General features: G+C 42.8%; 1 protein-coding gene and 1 non-coding gene across 2 annotated transcripts in view; one reads left to right on the forward strand and one right to left on the reverse strand.

The window, feature by feature from the left end:
• The window catches only part of LOC123325518 (histone H2B type 1-C/E/F/G/I), a 388,315-nt gene that overhangs the window by 247,132 nt on the left and 119,949 nt on the right, over positions 1 to 21,234 (reverse strand). The gene's annotated exons all lie outside the window — the stretch shown is intronic.
• Positions 9,602 to 9,674, forward strand: TRNAM-CAU. Its single transcript has one exon. It is a non-coding gene; the product is annotated as a tRNA-Met (tRNA).

The raw sequence follows: 21,234 nt of genomic DNA on the forward strand, positions 1-21,234 counted from the left end.
TTTCAGAGTACAGGTCTTTCTCCTTTTCAGTTAAGTTTATTCCTAGGTATTTTATTCTTTTGAGTGCAATTATAAATAGAATTGTTTTCTTAATTTCTCTTTCTGCTACTTCTTATTAAGTGTATATAAATGCAACTGATTTCCATTTATTAATTTTGAATCCTGCAACTTTACTGAATTCATTTATTACTTACAATAGTTTTCTGGTAGAGTCTTTAGGTTTTCTATGTATAGTATGTCATCTGCAAATAGTGACAGCTTAACTTCTTCCTTACCAGTTTGGATGCTTTTTTTTTTTTTTTTTTTTTGTTCGATTGCTATGGCTAGGAATTCCAGGACTATGTTAAGTAAAAGTGGTGAGAGTGAACATCCTTGTTTTATTTCTGGTCTTTGGGGAAAGCTCCCAATTTTTCACCATTGTGTATGATGTTAGCTATAGGTTTTTCACATATGGTCTTTATTATGTTGAGACATGTTCCCTCTAAACCCTCCTTTATTGAGTTTTTATCATGAACAGAAGTTGAATTTTGTCAAATGCTTTTTCTGCATCTATTAAGATCATCATATGATTTTTATCCTTTGTTTTGTTAATGTGTTATATCATGTTGCTTGATTTGTGAGTACTGAACCATCCTTGCCTCCCCAGAATAAATCCCACCTGATCGTGTTAAATGAGCCTTTTAATGTTTGGGTGTTTTTAAAAGATTTTATGTATCTATTTGAAAGAGATAGCAAGAGAGAGCATGAGGGGTCGGAAGGGGCACAGGGAAAGGGAGAAGGGAGTCTGCCACGGGGTTCAATCCCAGGACTCTGGGATCATGACCTGAGCTGAAGGCAGACACTGACTGAGCCATCCAGGTGCCCCCCTTTTAATGTATTGTTAAGTGCAGTTTGCTAATGTTTTCTTGAAGATTTTTGCATCTATGTCCATCAGAGATATTGGCTTGCAGGGGTTTTTTATTGTCTTTGTCTGATTTTGGGATCATGGTGATGCTGTCTGGCCTCATAGAATGTATTTGGAAGCATTCCTTTGTGTATTTTTTGGAGTACTTTGAGAACAATTGGTATTAACTCTCCTTTAAATGTTTGGTAGAATTCATCTGTGAAACCACCTAGTCCTGGACTTTTGTTTCTTGGGAGTTTTTTGATTACTGATTCAATTTCATTACTAGTAATTAGTCTGGTTAGATTTTCTATCTCTTCCTCATTTGGTTTTGAAAGACTGTATGTTTTTAGGAATTATACATTTCTTCTAGGTTGTCTAATTTACTGGTATATAATTTTTCATAGTAGTCTCTTATAATCCTTTGTGATATTTTGGTATCAGCTGTTACTTCTCTTTCAGATAAAAGGATAAAGTAACAAAATATTAAAATAAAAATACAAGGGGAAGGGCAACAATGCCAAAAGAAGAGATCAGTGAAGTAGACAAACATTTGGCAAGATTAAACAGGAATAATGAACAGTGAAAAATATACTTAAAAAGAGACACAACCACAGATGTTCCCATGACTAAACAGTGAGGACAAGATGAGGAAAATCTAGTGCTAATAAACTTCAAAACTTACATTTCTTGAGAAATGTCATTTACTAAATGTTTTTATTATATGTGCTGCCGAAGCGAGCACTACTAAATGTTTTTAGTAGAAAATTTAATTCTTTCCATAAGCATTAACAAAAGAACCCATGATTTGAAATCTTCCACAAAAAAATACCTGATCCAGAAGATCTGAGATACGAATTTATCAAATATTTATAAAGATATTTCTGATCTTATAAAAACTTCCAGAAAAACAAATGGGGAAAAAAAAAAAACTCAACTAATTTTGTGACACTAGCAGTAATTTTGATACCCCAAACCTAACAAAGACTATGTGAGAAGGAAAATAAGATTCCACTCTCACACCTGAATTTGAATGCAAATATTAAATAAAACTGAAGAAAATATAAAAGGCCAGTAATAAAATACATCCTTATTATTAAGTTGGATTTATTCCAGATTTATAAGGTTAGTTTTATATTATGCTATGAAACTATAGTTTTATACTATAAAACTAATTAATATAACTTCCTTAATAAGAGAAAAAATATATGACCATACTAAGAGATACAGATACAGATAAGCTGTTAAAATACAATGTCATTCTTTAAAAAAATGTGTAGCAAGTGAAGAGTAGAAGAAAACTTTATCAGTAAAGGTCCTGCACAAAAATGCTATAGCTAAAATGTCTGTTTAAATTTGGTAGATGATAACTATACCTGTCGTGGTGAGCATTTCATAATGGATAGAATTGTCAAATCACTATGTCGTATACGGAACTAATATGTCAACTATGCTTCAACTAAACATATACAATATGTTGTATACCTAAAACTAATAGTATGTCAAATATGCTTCAATTAAAAAAAAATTTCCTCATCCTATTCATCTCCCTCTTCTTTTGCCTTCCTTTTCTCTCCCATTCTATTTCACTTTTCTTTTCCTTCCTGAGGAATATAGTAGTACCATCATTTAGGCATGTCAGACCAAATTAGGTCTGGGGAGCTGTGGTGCCCTGGAGTTTCCCAGGTATAGAACGTATCCACATTGGGAGGGGGCATGGAGTGTAGGAGCCCAGGCAGGCGAGGAGGACAAGTACAAAGACTAACAGCCTCTGGCTGGTTGTGCAACCTAAGCACAATGCAGAAGGCATCCACTCAGGAACAAGGCCCAAAGCATGGTGTTGGAGCCCTAGTGAGAAGAAGAGCGTAGGTCAGCCTGAGGTGTTAAAGCCTAATTAGCATGAGGAAGGTGTCTGCAGGAGGCAGAAGCCCAGCCAGTGGTGTCAAATCTTGAGCAGGATGAGGAGAGCATCTCTGTAGTACAGAGCAAAGGCAATTGAAATAGAATTTATGAAAAGGATTTTGGAGTGAGCTGTTGGTGTGTTATTATCTCTGTACATTCCCCACACACAAGAATTCAGATCGGGGTGTCTCTTCCCTTTTACTAAATCTTCACAAAAAGAGATGTCAGTAAGGCCGGTCAATGGCACAAAATATGGGGGACACAGTGGACAAGGCCGTGGGTAATATTAAGGCAACAGATGGGCAGCTTGACTGCCTGAAGCTGATCCTTTATCAAGATTAGCCTGTAGTTCAGAGCTCTTCCGGGAAACCAGGCATGAACGTTTCCCACAACCCGTGTGGGGAACAGGAGAGAGGGAGCATTGGCATAGGATCAGCTTAAAGCCAGCTTAAGCGGACCAAGTGGAGAAATGAAGGTAACTCAGGGAAAGAGAAGCAGAAGGAAAGAGAGAGGAAACATTTTCCCTGGCAACTACCCAAGTAGCCTTCGCTCAGCAGCTCCAATGGGTGAAGGGAGAACTTTGATCTTTATGTCAAGTATGAATTTTATTTATTTATTTTTTTTAAAAGATTTTATTTATTTACTTATTTGACAGAGACAGACACAGCGAGAGAGGGAACACAAGCAGGGGGAGTGGGAGAGGGAGAAGCAGGCTTCCCGCGGAGCAGGGAGCCCGATGCGGGGCTCGATCCCAGGACCCCGGGATCATGACCTGGGCCAAAGGCAGACGCTTAACCACTGAGCCATCCATGCACCCTCAAGTATGAATTTTAGAGTGTTACAGGGAGCTCAACATTTTGATTTTGGGGTTGAGACTGTGTCCCAGTGAGTGGAAATAAAATGATAACGGAAGACCTAAATATATGGTCTATATTATTATATCCCAGGATATCCCAGCAGATGGTCACATTTATATCACAGAGTTTGGAGAGGGCTAATTGATACAGTTATATGACTGTCCCTTAATTAGTTTTGTTGTTGTTATGACTTTATCCCACTAAGAAAGGACATCTCACGGATCTGAGAGACAGTGTCCTTGTGGGTAATCCAAACGCATATGGTAGATACAACAATGTTCATAACATAAGGAAACCACTTGACATTTTCAATTTCTGAGTATGGGTGTAAACATTATATCATTTTTATTTACAAATGGCAAAAAACCTAAAAGCATTCTTTAATGGGGGTGAGGGTAGGCAAAATGGGTGAAGGGGGTCAAGAGGTACCAACTTCCAGTTATGAGATAAATAAATCACGGGGATGTAATGTACACCATGGTGACTATAGTTAATAACACTGTATTTTATATTTGAAAGTTGCTAAGAGAGGAGATCTTAAATGTCCTCATCATAGAAAATAAAGTTCTCATCATAAGAAAAAAATGTAACTATGTATGGATACAGATGTTAGTTATATTTATTGTGATCATTTGGCAGCGTATACAAATATCAAATCATTATGTTGTATTATGTATGAAACTAATATAATGCTTTATGTCAACTCCCACCGCAATAAAAAAAGAAAACCTCTTTTTTTACACCTCCTTTCACCCCATAAGGCAAGGAAAACAAATTTTTTTTCTGGATTAAGACATTTTATCTTTTTTTTTTTAAAGATTTTTTTTTTTTTATTTGAGAGAGAGAGAATGAGAGACAGAGAGCATGAGAGGGAGGAAGGTCAGAGGGAGAAGCAGACTCCCCGCCGAGCAGGGAGCCCGATGCAGGACTCGATCCCGGGACTCCAGGATCATGACCTGAGCCGAAGGCAGTTGCTTAACCAACTGAGCCACCCAGGCACCCTGGATTAAGACATTTTAATATATATAATGTATAGCACTTCATATAATTTATTAATGTCCTTTTCTATAGGCAAAAGAGTTACCTTGCAAAAGAAAACAAATATTGATAATCACTTATCTTTCCATGGCCTAATCGTAAGCCAAAACAAATAGCCTTTAACCAAATATGTACTTCACCAAATGTGTACCTTACGTTCTATTTCTAAGTACTAATTGTGCCAATGTAAGGTTTTAGACTCTCATAAATACGTTTTTTGGCGTTAAGAAGTGTGTGGGGAGATGTTTTTAAGATCAAAGACCTCTGGAATTGCATGTTTAATGCAAGGTAGGTCTGAAGGTTATTGTTGACACAGAGACAAGGGGGGTGTGGTTGGGAAGGCAAAAGTCTCCTTGTGCATTCTTAAGGAGAAGAAGCAAGTCACAGGGTCAACCAAGTCTTTTCCTGTTATCTAGGCTTCCTCTGGATTGGGGAAATGCCTCAGGCAGAGTTCTGCTATAGATGATTGAAACCAGCCTAGCAATTTTAGAAATGGTTTAAATAGAGGGGCATGAACAATTATGAAATAGTTGGAGGGGCTGGAGGACCAGGCTCCGGGCCGTCCACCATAGCCTCTGTATGAAACAAGCCCTCCAGGGAGGCTGCCAGGTGTCACCATCAGAAAGGGAGGCAATGGGAAAATGGCTGCTTCCTGTCAGTCTTTGCCGAGATTCAGAGAGCAGGAAACTGCCCTGCCGTCTGTTAGAACTATGTCAGCTGAAAATGGCTGTGTCGAAGCTACCTCCCTCCACTACAACAACAAGAGCATTCTGGGTATAAGCCACAAGTTGCATGTGTCCTGACTTCTTGCACCTTGGGAATAATATCTTGTTCTCCCACTTGTCTGTTTTTAACACGCTACAAGGTAAAAACTGTTTTAAACCAGAGCAGAAAGCAGATAATTCCTGGCCTATTATCTGCAGTTCCCTATCTGCATTTGTGCTATGTATTTTGAGATACCAGTAAGTGGGGCTTTTCCCCCTCATCTGAGGTAACTATACAAGCTCCAATGGAGCTGCACAGCAATGTAGAGAGTGGTTTTGGCCAAGGTTTCCCTGCTTCCTTTCACTGCCACCCCCCCCCCCCCCCCCCCCCCCAGGTCTAAAACAAAAAACGGGAAAGGGTCTGCAGAGGATGTAGCATGGAGAGGTTTTGTAAGAGAAGGCTATTGGACTAGACTTTGAGAAAGGAATGAAAGGACTTCCCTAAATTAAGAGAAAAAAAAAAGATTCACTCAAATATGGAGAAAGAGAAAAACATCTCAGAACCCACATGGGCATGGATGCTACAGAGTTTTCCCTAAGCAACCAGGCAGGTAGAAACAGGAGCAGGCTTAGCGTTACCCCCCTCCCTCCCTTTCCTGGGCTCTGCATTAGATCCCATAGACTTGGCATGAACCTGAGTGAGCAAAAAGATAACAAATTGAGGTTTACAACTACCTTTGGAACCAGGACTCAGAGTCAGTCATTTCTCTAGACCATATAAATCATGAATCTACGCATATGTGAGGTATTGGATTGTTGCGCAGAGTGGCTGAATTTCCTTCTAGGTATGGTGACTACTGGAGGGTAGTAATGAAAGATACTGCATATCCATACTGAACACTATAATAACAAAATGCACAAGATGGTTACTGACAAGAATCGCAGCATTCAGAGGGAAAAAGACACGATCATATAAGAATGAAAATATCAAGAATGGGTCTTGAAGAATGAAGATGAGAAATCATGGACCAGGCATGAAGTTGGAATTCCTCTATGAGGAAAGGTGTATGACTTTTTTAATTGAGGGGGCTTTAAAATACTCATGAAGGGAAGTAGAGACAGCAAAAGCTGAAAATCTAGGGATAAAAATTTTGTAAAATATTTGAGCATGTTATGGGCTGAATTGTGTTCCTCCAAAACTCATATGTTGAAAGCCCAACCCTTGGTCCCTCAGAATGTGGCTGTATGTAGAGATAGGGCCTTTAAAGAGGGAATTAAATTAAAATGAGGTCGTTAGAGTGGACCCTAATCCTATCTGTTGTCCTTATAAGAAGAGGAGATTAGGACACAGAGAAACCAGACATGTGCACACCCAAAGGAAAAACCATGTGAGGACGCAGAAGGTGGCCATCCACAAGTCAAGGAGAGAGGCCTGAGGAGAAACCAAACCAGCTGACACCTTGATTTGAACTTGGATTTGATCCAGCCTCCAGGGCAGTGTGAAAATTTCTGTTGTTTAAGCCACCTCGTCTGTGGTATTTTGTTAAGGCGGCCCTAACTGACTAATACAGAGCGGAAGGGTTATGTTATCAAAATGAAGTATTTCAGAGGATATATTTAATTGAGGAAGTTCGAGAGCATGGGAACTGGGCCTTTGTTTACCCTGTCAGCTCCTGAGGTCAAGGATTGCTCTGTTCTCTGTGAATCCCCAACCTCAGGACAACTCTTGGCACTGAGCATGTTCTCAGTAATGATGAGTAGAATGAATGATGGAATGAAAAGGAAGAGAGATTTAAGAGAGGTTGTGTAGAAGTAATCTACTGTAGTAATTTACATACAGTAATCTACTGTAGTGATCCTCAAGCTTTTTGGTGTCAGAACTCATTTTTTTTTTTTTAAGTGATTTCTGCACCCTTATAACCCAGAGACCAAGAGTTGCATACTCTACCGACTGAGCCAGCCAGGCAACCCAGGACTCTTTGCACTCTTAAATATTATTGTGAAACCCAAAGGTCTTTGTGGAAATAACCATCAATATTTACTATGTTAAGATTTAAAACTGCAAATTTAAAAGTATTTACTAGTTGGGGTTCCTGGTTAGCTTAGTCGGTAGAGCATGTGACTCTTGATCTTGGGGTTGAGAGTTCAAGCCTCATGTTGGGTGTAGAGATTACTTAAAAGAAATAATTTAAAAAGTCTTTAAAAGAAAGTATTTGTTAATTTGTTAATCAACCTATTAGGTGTTATCATAAGTAAATTTTATGAAAAAATAACTATATATATTTTTTCTTTAACTCTCCTTAATGACTGCTTAGTAGAAGACAAATTTTTATATGTTTCTTCATTCAAAATGTCATAAGCATATGAAGAAAGTTTGGCTTCATGCAGATATGTTGTTAGAAAAGGAAAGAGTATTTTAATAGCTTTTTCAGGCAATTGTGGACATTCTTCTCTGATTTTATACCAAACTTCACAGGTGGCACCTTCTTTAGGATTGGTTGTAATGTGAAATCTGAAGCCTTATCACTAACTTTGAATGGATCTTTTACCCATGTGTGATTTGGTAATAAGTTGGTCATATTGGTCTGTGGAGGTATTCAGCTTTTCCAAATGTTGAAACATTTCAGTACATAATATCAAACAAACAGAAAAGAACATGCATTAATACCATCACCAATCTCATCAGAAATGTCTCTAAGTATTAGGAAGCTGCAAGTTCATGAAGTTTCCTAACTGCTAATTTTCACCTGAAAGCTAATAATTCATCGTTGCAAACAAATCCTCTCAATTATTTTTCTTTGAATTATTATTTTTTACAGACTGATATCTTTGATTTTTGAGAAAATGTCAGAATATATCATAGTTTTGTCTACTATTTATTCTTTCAAATAAAAATGGTTATCCATGAAAACAAAACAAAACATCTAGATCAGTTTGCAAGTCAAAAGTCACCCAAACACTTTTCTTAGACAATCTTCTTATTCTTATACACAGCTGAAGTGCTTTTTCTGCACTTACCATTTATTCACATGGATTATTAAAAAGACATGTACTTAAGGGTAAGAGCTAATAAAGTAATTTTTTTTTTACTGCTTCATCAAGGATATTAAGTAAACCAACCCCCACCCCCCAGAGTGACTGCTATGGACACAATGAGGGCGGGGATCTCTTGATAAACTGCCTTGATCCATAGGAAGCACCAGCAATTTTACCTACTGTTTTTGCACCATCAGCTTTTTTCATAACAAATAAAGCCTTGATATTATTATGAAAATATTGTTGGCCTCATATATCTTGAAAGTGTCTCAGGACCTCCATGGATCTGTTCACCACACTTTGAGAACTGATGATCTAAAGTATCTGTGGGGACTTGAGGGACAAAGTGCCAAGCTTGCCTTGTAAGTTTTGAACCCAGTTGCCAAGCATATGGCAGGTTGTGAATTAACGTTTGTTGAATGGACTAGAGAATCCATAATTGTATAAATATTTGCTTACTTGAATGAATGCGGTGATGTGGAGAAGAATGGTGGAGAGAATATGATCTAGAGTGGAGAAGGCATGCTTTTTGGAATCAGAATGCTTCCAAGGTCTGGCTTTACCACTGGGTAGCTGTGGGTTTAATTCTGTGGAGCCTCCAGTTTTATCAGTAAAATGGGGATAATGATATATAGATTTATGGCAAAAAATTAAATTGGACTAAATGAAATTATGTGTATAAGTTTTTTAATAGGTACAATCTGCCCCCCAACATGGGGCTTGAACTTACAAGCTCATAATTAGGAGCCACACACCCTCTCCACTGAACCAGCCAGGCTTTTTTGTACAACTGAAGTCTTTAATAGCATATTTGGTTGTGTAGAAATGCAGAAAATATGGAGAGTTATAAAATCAGTTTGTGATATTTCAAGGAGACTATCTCTGGAGACATAGGTGGAAATGTAGATTTAAACTGACTGGTAGGTATAGGCTATGGACATGTTCGGGAGATATTCATTCAACTATTTACTGAGTCTATTACTCCAACAGAGGAGACTGCGGACAGTAAAAAAATAAAAATAAAAATAAATCGATATCTCTGAGGGAAAGACGATCCAGATCAACAAGGAATAAGAAAGAAAATACTGGCCAAAGGTCAAGCACAATTGTTCAGTGGGTGCATCCTGGTTTCCAGAAATTAGATGATTCCTTTAAAGTCTAACCAGGAAACAGCTTCGACCGCCTTCTTAGCGCAGTGGGCAGCGCGTCACTCTCATAATCTGAAGGTCCTGAGTTCGAGCCTCAGAGAGGGCAGGCGTTTTTGCCTAGAAGCTTGTTCACAGCAGGTGACAACCACAATTCATTTTAGACTAAGGAGCATCCTGGGAGAGATGCGCCGATTGGCGGCAGGGATGCAGTTTCCTCCGGTCCTAAATCAAGAAGCGGACGGCACGAGAGATGCAGAGCTTTCCCACAGCAGGCGGCGGGGTCCCCATCCCACCTCCGGGGAGCAGCCGGGGAAGCTGGGCGGGGCCCGCGGCGACCGGGGCGCGACAACCATGTGCGGGGCCCGCGGGGGGGCCGCGGGGCGGGGCCGCGGGCGCTGCGCTCCGCCCACTTCGCCGCGGGAGCCACCCTCGCGCGCGGGAGCCGGGGCCCGAACTGCATCTCCGCGCACAGGTGCACCACCTGGGCCTGCTTTTCATTTTATGCGCACATAGAAGACAGGGAAATATTGGGCATCTTTGAAGCGTAGTAAATTGGCTCTTTATACCCTTTTTTCCCGTTTGGCTCCACTCGTGGCAGGGCTGGCGATGTCCCGACCCACATTCCAACCGACTGCGTGTGGACGGTGAGGGGACACAGGGAGGAGAGGTGGGGTCCCCACGCGGGCGGAGGTGCTCGGAGAGGAAGGAGGTCGGTGTCAGGCGGGCACCCACCCCCCCGTTACAAGCAGCCTTGAGAGGTGAATTGTAGTGGTGACAGCCCCTCTCCGCTAACCGGACCTGGGATTTGCGTGGGGGTAGAACCTGGGGGAAAAGGAAGGCCAATGACGGGGACCGAGAGAAGCTAGACTGTTTATAACCTGCGGGAGCCGGGCCTCCAGACAGACCCTGGCTTGCGGAGGGGATTGCAAAGTGCCGGAGAGTCAGCAAAGGAAGGTTACGACCCCCAGTGGAATTTGTAGAAACTGAATTCACGCAGGAAGGAAGGAAGTGCTGGGAAGTCTGTCGTTAACCGAGTGTTGCACCACTGCCTGGGACCCCATCACCACCGGCCCGGCCTCCCCTGTTTCAACTGTAACGCCGAGCAATAGCTTCAGAAACCCTTCAAAATCCGAGAAGGAAACAAAGGGGCCGTTGTCTGTGCCAACCCAGAACCCAGATCGTTTCCCCCCTTGTGTTTTAGAGGCTCTGGGAGATGGAAACAAATATGCGAAAGCTTCCCAGCAGAAAAGCAATTCCACCCCATCCTTTCTCAGAGGTCCAGTCGGGGGAAGGGACTCACTCAGAGTGGGCAGTGGGACAGTCCTTGCCTTCGTGCTCTTTCTCACAACCTTTTCAGGTTTTCAACATGAGCCCAAGCCCCAAGACTTCTAAGGGTGATGCTGAGGGCCTGAGGAGGTCCTGAGAAAGGGATCACGGTGGATAATAAGAAATGATCATTTCTTTGAGATCCACAGATGCCGTGCCCCCTTGACTTTTAAGGCCACCCAGGTAGAGTGAGAACGGAATGACCACCCAACAACCCAGACAGTGCCCTGGGCGAGAGCATGAGCCCTGTTGTCCCCACCACGGGGCACAGTTGCCAGGTTCGTGGAAGGGAGCATGTCCCATCTGGGGAAGACCGTGTGGGGAACTGCCTGGTGAGTTAATACAGGGATTCCAGAATCTCCTTTCTCATTTTTCAAAGTTATGATGATCAACTGAGTGTTGTGGCTGAAACTGTGGCTGTTTGGGACGTGGCTTTGGGGTAGGCCATTCCAGGCTCTGTGTTTGCACATCTGTTCCCAGTGTGTCTAGTCCACGTGCAAGTGGAAAGACCAGGAATACGGGGGGAAATGATCATTTATATGCAACTTAAGATAAGCCCCCCCCCCTTTTTTTTTAGTTTAAAATGGCAGTTAAACATTTTGTCCTTTAGACATAAAAAGGAGTGTGGTGGGTTTTTTTGTTGTTGGTTTCTTTTTTTAAGTTGCTGAACAAAATAACTGGTAGGAAGAAATCAAGGTTCAGCTTTAATTTTTGATGCTACAGGATCCATCTGGAAACAGATGGGGACCATGCAGAGTCTGGAGACGGTCATGTAGGTTCCTACTTCTCACTCTGACCCCCCTCCCCCACTCTTGGTGCCTAGTACTTCACACTGTCCCTGGTCCGTCTCCTCCACGGCCAGGTGGTCAGCTCCCATGGAGCAGCAGTGGGCTTGCCCTTGAGATCTGGGGGGGGGGGGGGCTGCACACCCCTCCCTTGGCTCAGTTCTCTCAGTCACAGGGACAGATTCCAATTCTGACTTTCACTTCATATTCCTGGCAACTACAGAGACCTAATCCCACAAATTCCATACTGAATGAATAAATACGTTATTTAGGTGTCTCAAATAAAAGAGTGGCTAACTGGGCTTTGGTGACTGGGACAGCCTGACAGAGACTCGATCTAGGGCCTGGTAGATCTGCAGGCCGTCCCTGTCCAGGGCCTGAGACCGGGAGGAGAGGCGAGCGCAGTAGCCCTGGAGTGACTGGCCGCTGTCAGATGACCCGCTGGTCTTTTTTGCAGGTGCAGGCAGACCAGCAGGGCTAAAGCCCCACCTGGTGACAGTTCAGGGTCTGCAGGGGATGTCACACGGGCTGCACTCTGTTACCTCCCTTCATCCCTCCACCCCAGCAGGCCCTGTTTGATCTTTCCACACAGAGGGCCTGAGCAGCAGGGGAAATAAATGCTAGGGTTGAGGTTTCTGCCTCCTGAACTTCTCTACTCCTGTGGGCATTTGGCGGAGTAGCCGAGGTTCCGCTGTCTCGCCCTCAGGTCGCCATGGGAGCCAGTGAGGCTGCCTGCCTCAAATTTCCCCCTGCCCTGCCCTCCTCCCAACCCCAGCCCTGTCTGATCCCTGCTGTCAGCCTTGGGCAGGCAAAAGTGAGAAGGGCCATTAGTGAGATTAGGGATAAAGAATTCAAGGAGCCGAGGGTGCCTGGGTGGCTGAGTTAGTTAGTTCCTGATTCTTGATCTCAGGGTTGTGAGTTCAAACCCTGCATTGGGCTCCATGCTGCTTAGAAAAAAGAATACAGTGAGCTCATTTTTGCTTTTCTTTTTTTCCTTTTGAAAAACAGAGTCTTACAGAGACGACTTGGGGAAGTTACCTTACTTTTAAATTTTATATATTTTTTGAATGGGTAACAAATTAACACCGTTCAGTATTCGAGAGGTTTCCCAAAGAGTGACAGGGTTCCCAGTGTTCAATTCCCTCCCCCAAATGCAATCAAAGTTAGCAAATGCTTATGTGTATTTCCATAGAAACTTAAAGAATGTATAAGAAACTATCTACGTAGCTAAGTGTATTTTTATGTATCTGGTTCCTCGCTATATGTTCTGTGAAAAGCTGCTTGTCACAATAGACCTTGGATCTTTCAGGTTTTCACCTTGTGCTCCTCTTTCAAGCCCACTAAAGATTCTATTTTATGGCATTTACCGTATTTTATGTAAGTGTTCTCCTGTCGATGGGCCTTCAGGGAGTTTCCAGTCCCTCGATGTTACAAATAATGCTACAGTTGCTGTCTTAGGTACATTTTTTGGCATATGTAAGGCTCTCTGTAGCATGAATTCCTGGAAGTGCAGTGGCTGGCTTAATTTTGATGGATTTGGGCCAAATTGCGCTCCATTAAGTGTTGTACAAGGTTTGGAGGGAATTGAGAGGGAAGTGAACTGACTCTTTGTGGTCAGGGAGGAAAATATGTCAGGTGTCCCAGAGACTGACGTTTACTTACAGGAAAGACAATTCTCAGAGAAAGTGTCATTTGTTCAAATGACCCAACGTTTTTATGGGCACATTTTGGAGCAGGGAAGACATACAGCTCCTTGTTGGTGGGTAGAAGAAAGCCAAGTCTCAGAAACCCGTAGGTCTCCTGGGGTTACAGTAAGAAAAATAAAAGATATTCTGCCTGCCCCCCGCCCCCCACTGACCCGCCCACTCCCAGTGTTCCTGTACCTGGAAGGGGCCTGAGCCTTTCCCTCTTCCTCCCAGGACTTATCCCATGTTTCCCCTTCACAGCCTTCACGGGGTCTTCCTGTCCACAGAAGGCCGGTAAGGCCAGGGACTCGCAATGCCTCTTGCATTCCTTGGGCGGTCCAGTTCCAGATAGCATCTCCAGCTGGACCCAGGGTCAAGGCCCAGTGGGCCTGCCAAGCTCCATCTGAGGGGAGCCCAGATTTGCCTGCGGAGAGTGCAGGGCCTGGGGTGGAGGCTGTGTGAGGAGAGGAGGTTCTCCTGGATACTGACTGAATGAATATTTCCAGACACTTACACCTCAAAATGAAAGAGAGAGAAAAATAGAACTGAATACACACGAATAAAGTAAAACTGAGTTGCTGTGTTCTTAGTGGCCTGCTGTGAGCGCACTCTGCCTCGTGGCCTTGGCAACAAGTCCACTGAGCCTGAGCCACGCAGGTGGAGGCTTCTGGCTTTCTTTTCTGTCCCCTTTCCCTTAGAAGCTGAACTTTTGGCAGTAATAACGGGAAGTTGCCCTTTGTTCTAATCAGAAAATTAAAAAAAGAACATTTGCAAGGCACCTGGGTGGCTCAGTTGTTAAGCGTCTGCCTTCAGCTCAGGTCATGATCTCAGGGTCCTGGGATCCAGCCCCGCGTCAGGCTCCCTGCTCGGCGGGGAGCCTGCTTCTCCCTCTGCCTCTGCCTGTCACTCCCCCTGCTTGTGCTCTCTCTCCCTTCTTTCTGTCAAATAAATAAATAAAATCTTAAAAAAAAAAAGAATTTAAAAAAAGAACATTTGCTCCTGTTCTTCCCCTTTCTTTCCTCTTCTTCTCAAGACCACACTTGTAATTACATTTTATTGGATAGAGAGCCAAACAACTAACTTAGAAATGGGCATTTTAGGCACAGGCAAGGTCCCAGAGGCATGAAATCATCTGGAATGGAGGGGAGCTAACAAGTGGTTCACTTGCAGAGAAGGGAGAGTGGGAGGACGTTCCAGAGGATGAGGGGCTCTGAGCACTTTCTTGTCGGCAAAGGGTCACCATTTTACCATTTTACACTGGACTGAGACGTGGCCGAATCTGTGTTTCTCAAATGACAGCTGTTTGTGCAAAAGATGGCTTGGGAAGAGATGACAGCTAAGTTCAAAGGTCAGGAGAAGCGTTAGGACATCTGCTTGGGGAACCTGTTGGAGCCACGGATGGCTCCACAGAACACTGGCTGTCAGGCTAGACTCATTTACCCCTTCAGTGTGCATGGCACGAGGGCCTCCCCCAGCCGTCAGCCTCGGGGCTCCATGACGTGGACCAGTCAAGAGAGACATACGCCTCACATGCTCGTATGGGGAGATAAAAGTGAAAACAAAAAAACCTAGGTAGTTTCAGATATGATGGAAGTAACCACTTGATGATTCAGGGAAAAGTGCTCTGAGGAGATGATTCTGAGGTGAGCCTAAATAATGTGGAAAGTCAAGTATGTAAAGACTCCTGAGCCTTGAAGCAGAAGGAATAGTAATACAAGGACCTGGAGACAAAATTCACTTGGGTTAACGAAAGGGAAAAATGCAAAGAAGCTAGTGTTTCTAATTTAGACAGAATGTAGTGAAAGACTGAATGCAGATGATGATGAGGGATAGAGAAGGCCTTAGGTCTCTGGCTTGGGCCATTGCCTGGATGGTGGTGTTTTTAAATTTTTCTTTAAATTTATTTATTTATTTGACAGAGAGAGAGACACAAGCAGGGGGAGTGGGAGAGGGAGAAGCAGGCTTCCCGCTGAGCAGGGAGCCTGATGGGGGATTCTTGGGATCACGACCTGAGCCAAAGGCAGCCGCTTAACTGACTGAGGCTCCCAGGCGCCCCAACGGTGGTACTTTTCTCCAAGACTGAGATTCTTCACTAAAGCAGGTCTGGGGAAAGAAATTATTAGGTTCTTCCATGTCCTATTAGTTCTGAAATATTCATGGGATGTGCAAGTGGAGATATCAGTGAGGGATTATGGCTAAAGGTTGGAACTCAGGAGAGATGGCCCTCCAGATTATCGATAGTGCTTGTAATGAAGCAAAGATAAATAAATTGTATCGGGCTGGACTACTCAAGACAGTAGCTACCAGTGACAGGTGGCTATAAAGTATTTGGAATATGCTATGAAATGGGATGTGCTGTAAGTGTAAAATAGACCCCATATTTCAAAAATTTAGCATGAGAAAAAGAATGTAAACTATCTCAATCATTTTTTTTTCTAAAGATTTTCTTTATTTATTCATGAGAGACAGAGAGAGAGAGAGAGGCAGAGGGAGAAGCAGGCTCCCAAGGAGCAGGGAACCCGATGCGGGACTCAATCCCAGGACCCTGGGATCATGACCTGAGCCGAAGGCAGATGCTTAACCATCTGAGCCACCCAGGCGCCCTATCTCAATAATTTTTATATTGATTACTTGTTGAATTGGTAACATTTTGGATATATCGTTAAATAAAATACAGTATTAAATTAATTTCACTTGTTTCTGTTTGCTTTTTTAAATGTGACTACTAGAATATTTAAAATTATATGTATGATGCATATCTCTATTAGATAGCACAGGTATAACGTAATTGTTCTGAACCTCCTGCTGAAAAGGGGATCACATTTATAGAACTATTTACATACAATATAAGAATGGTTACAGATCCCCCCGCAATTAGCTTGAGGTAAGAAGTGGCCCAAGGACAGAACCTCAGAGAACGTTCATTGAGAAAGATGGAGAAAAAGTGGGGACACAAAGGACCCTGAAGAGTTCAAAGAGAACTGACTGCGCTATCTAAATCCAAGGAAGAGATCATTCACACAGGAGGGGGAGGGGTGGAGAGTATTTCAAAAACTGTAACTCTAAGTAAGAAAAAATATAGAAGTTTCCATTGGATTTTACAATTTTAAGGAGATCGTAGTGGCCTGAGTTATATCAGTTTTAATGAAATGCCACACCCAAGTGTCCTGCAGTGGGTTGTGGACTGAAGGAAGTTTGGACATTCACGTACATTTCTCTTTCTGGAACTTGGCGATAGAGATAAGGCTGAAAATGTGCCAGTTTCTTGAAAGTGGAATTAGGGAATTAGGTCAAGGAGAATGTTATGTCTGTGCATATAGTGTTTGCTGCTAATTAATGAACAATCATGAATATGATCTAATATCCACATTTTTTCAGACTTCTGATTGTCACAGACTCAATCTCCCTTAACAGGTGACCAAGAAACCAAATAAAATCCACACTTTCTTTAATGTTTTAAGTCTCCTTTCATCCATAGAAGGTCTCTTGCTTTTCTTTTTAAATTGTTATTTGTTAACTAATATACTTTATTTTTTAGGGCACTTTCAGATTTGAAGAAAAATCGAGTGGGAAGTACCTAGTTCCCAGTAAACAATATCACCCTTCCTCCTGCGTAGTTTCCTTTATTATTAACACCGTGCATTAGTGTGGGACATTTGTTATAACAGGTGAATCAGTATTGATACATTGTTATTATGGCCTGAGGTCCATAGTTAACCTTAGGATTCACTCTTTGTGTTATACATTCTGTGGGTTTTGACAAAAGTATAATAACACGTATCCACTATGCTAGTATCTTACAGAGTAGTAGTTTATGATAACAGACTTGTTGAAGGGGCTGCGTCTTTTATCCTACATAATTTCCCACATTGTGGATTTATTCAATTGCATCTTCTTGATGTCCCTTGACATATTTCTTGATTTGCTCTATTTCTTATAAACTGGTAGTTAGAGGTAGAAGCTCACTTAGCTTCGGGTTCAAAGATTTCAACAGTAAAATTTGAGAGGTATTGTGTGCATCATTTTATGAGGTGTATAATGTCCGAATTTCTCCTTTTTAGTCATCAATATTAACGTTCATACATGGGCTCAAATGTCACATACCTAACATATATCTTGTGCATATAATCATATATTGATACATAAAATTGATTCACAGAATAAATTCAGACAATGTCATTAAAAGAATAAACATAAAAGCAAACAAAATATTAATTTTCAAATGAGCACCTTAGAGAAAAATCAAAAGCATACCTTCAGACTCATAAAAATGGGAATTTCAAAGATCATAAAAATGGGAATTTCGAATGACCTATTTCTTAGGTTCTGCAGAAACTGCTCTCGTTTAAAACTCTACCCTTAAATACTCTTTAGTTATAGAGCACTACAATAAATAATCTGTGCGTTTAACATAAGGAGTAAGAAAAAGAAAGAGACTCTAAAGAAAGCAAGAAAACAGAATGGTAAATGGAAACTTGGGGATTAGCTGGAATATAGCAAATCTAGTTTGTCATTTGAAAAGAAACTAAAATGGCCAATTATCAGTCAAATGTAAGAAAAAAAGATGAAGAAAGCACAAGGAAGAAGCAAAACGAATTAGTGAATGTTATTTTAAGAGTTTGGAGATGTGGTGGGATGATTTTTTGAAGACTTGATTGGTGTTTGATTTTCCCATGCTACCCACTCCATCCGATCAGGGCAGTAGCCATAGGTTATAGAACCTTCACTGGGGGTGCAGTAAGATTCAGCATTCTGTACAGACTGCCTGCGCACTCAGGAAGCTCCCATTCTAGGAAAGAGAAAAACAAACCAATAACTTAAAAACATACTTTCTAGAGGACATAACGTTTGTGAAGAAGATACAACAGGGAGTGAGACTGGGCAGGCAACATTTTAGCTATGCTTGTCTGAAGAAGGAAAATTTGAGTTGAGACCTGAGTACTTAGAAGTGCCAAGCGTGGGCAGGAATGGGAAGGAAGGGATGCTGGAAGGTGGACCAAGGGTCTCCATGAGGAACAGTGACAAGGGAACGACAGAGGTGCCAAAGTTTCTTGGATCTTTTCCCAGGTAAGAAGCCCCAGGTTTGTAAATAGAACAAGCAATATACAAACCAAGGAAGGGGGGTGGGAGAGGACATCTCGAATACTAAGGGGGTGCTCTACCACTCCAGCTAACTCCCTGTTGCCAACCCATGGGCAGTCAGACCACGCCCCCCTCACTTTCCTGGTTGGGGGCGGGGGGGCTGCTGGGAACTTTGGGCCTTCAGGCGCTGGTCAGGATCAGATGGAGGGCGGAGATGATCAGACATTGGAGTGTGAGGAATGGAGACTTCCTTGGAAAGCCTTGTCCCCACTTCCCAATTTCACTTTCTTGATCTCCTGGAAGTAAAGAGAACACATTCCAGATGCGGAGACACCACGTCTATTCCAGCCTGCTCGAGTTGTGGTCGTTGCTGGTCGTTGCAGGCGTGGCTGTCCAAGACAAGCAATGGGGCAGCCTCTCGCAGCCAGGGCCTCAAACCCCCCGTGTCACATCCCCGGGCGGGGCCACTGGAAAGCCCTATTCCCATTTCCTAGAGAAGCCCCAGAAGACCCAAGACCTAATTCTGTTCAACTTCCCAAAGGTGAAAACTGTAGTCCACGATGGGGACAAAAGGAGCCGCTGGGAGAGAATTTGTTTTTTAAGATTTTTTATTTATTTACTTGACAGAGAGAGAGAGCATGAGCAGAGGGAGGGGCAGGCCCCCCGCTGAGCAGGGAGTCCCCAGACCTGATCCCAGGACCCCGGGATCATGACTCCCGAAAGGCAGTTGCTTAACGGACAGAGCCACCCAGGCATCCCTGGGAGAGAATTTTGAGGCCAGTGTCTACATGAAAACACAAGCTTTGCTCAGTTTGACGGAATGATAGTTTTAAGGAAAGACAGAGAAGACAAATGTCAGTGTCAGTCCCTTCCCGGTACTGAGTATCTGTGGGGATAGTGAGTCTGAAATAATAGTTTGTTGTTAGCCTGAAAGAATGGCCTAGTTTCCCCCTCTTCTCCTCTGTAAGTGCAGTAGAGACTCTTCCACTTTCCTCTCCAATTCTGGATATAGAATCCACACACTTGACCTTAGAATTTTGCCTATCGCAGGCTATCTGCTGCAACGCCTCCCTTTCAACTTTGATCCGAGCCTCACTGTGGTCCCCAGGTATGCTAGTCTGTGGTGGAGATTTCTTAGATTTCTCATTCCTGAGGCTGCACACAGTGCTTTTCTCCTGTGGGGGTGGGGAGTGATGAAGAGCCTCGGAGGGGAGCCACTACTGTGTCTTGAGAGTTTTAATCCATATCCTGTAGATTCATTCCTGAAGCACTTGCTTAGCACCAGGCCCAGAGGATGAGGCCGGTGACCTACACAGACACTGCAGCCCCACTATTACCTTACTGAGCCATCACTGTGCTCCAGACCCTGTTCTTGATGCTCTACATGTATTATTGCTGGGAACACACCTAGAGGTAGCCTACAGTTTCCATTTCCTTACGAAAAATCTGACGAAAATTTCTTGCCGCAGACCTCAAGACTCTCATGGCCAAAAGGGAAAACAAATGGACGCTGTACATTGCTCTTTGAATTCTTCCTCCTCCATCCCACCCCCTTTTCTCTCGGTCCACTTGGCAACCACATCTTCCTTATATTGTCTAGACCTTCAATCTGGATGGGCCAACAGAAGAGCGCCTTTTCCCTTAGCATCTCAGTGAAGGCTAAGTTGGCTCCATTGTCCCAGAGTGGTAGTGGATTCCAAGTGTGTTTCCCACCAAGCAGGATTCTTGTTTAAGATACGAACATAATTATTTCCTCTAAGTATAACTAACAATAAGTAGGGATTTTGTTTAATTAGTATTTGGTGAATGGAGAAATTGTATACAAATAATTAGAAGCCTTGGAGGAGGAAGTAATTGGCAATCAGTAAAGACTGGGCAATGAATAAGAAGGCTGAGCCCAAGGGGTGTCTGGGTGGCTCAGGTGGTTGAGCGTCCAACTCTTGATTTTGGCTCAGGTGCTGATCTCAGGCTCATGAGATCAAGCCCCGCATGGGACTCCTTTCAGCAAGGAGGCTGCTTGAGATTCTCTCCCTCTGCCTCTCCCTCTACCCCTCCCCCCTCTCACTCTCTCTCTGTCTCTCTAAAAATAAATAATTTTTTTTTTTTAAAAAAAGCTTGAGCCTGACAAATCCACAGGAATCTCTATGTGAGAGAAGGAACCGTGGCTGGGGAAGAGGAGGAGGGCATGATCCATGGAGTGACTGGTGGGTGCAGGCCTTGGCCTCTGGCCTTCTGGAACTGCAGGTGGTTTGGGGTAGCTTCAGGGCAGGGTCTCCTTCATGGTCCCAGTTTATGAGGAGTGCACACCCTAGGAATGCGGTTCTCATAGGAGAAACAAATTCAACAATGTGCATTGTTATTTTGTAACATTTATTGGGTTCATTTACAAATAAGGACATAAAAAAACACATTTAATCAATAAAAATATTTTTCTACTATGATCAATATAGGACAATGCTGAGAGGGATCAAGTGGTGTCAAAGAGAGAGATTTGGGAGGTGGAGAAGAGAAAAAAGTTTGAAAAGAGGGACAAACCTTAGCAGCAGCCCTAAGGACCCACAGGATCTCCCAGAATCCAGTGCAAAGATCAATGCGCCCTTCAGCATGGCTCTGCTAGGGCCAACTGAGCTAAATGTCACATGACTTGTAGTTCATATAGAACTTCGTCCTGTTTCTTAGTAAAATGGGATAATGTTGCCATTTCAAAAATACATTTTTAAAATGTGGTTCCTCTTGGGAGTTAGAGGAAAACCTGGTTCCCAATATATTTTGAGCACATTCTCAGAAA

The sequence above is a fragment of the Neomonachus schauinslandi genome, chromosome 8 (genome assembly GCF_002201575.2).
Source record: "Neomonachus schauinslandi chromosome 8, ASM220157v2, whole genome shotgun sequence".
NCBI classification, from domain to species: domain Eukaryota; kingdom Metazoa; phylum Chordata; class Mammalia; order Carnivora; family Phocidae; genus Neomonachus; species Neomonachus schauinslandi.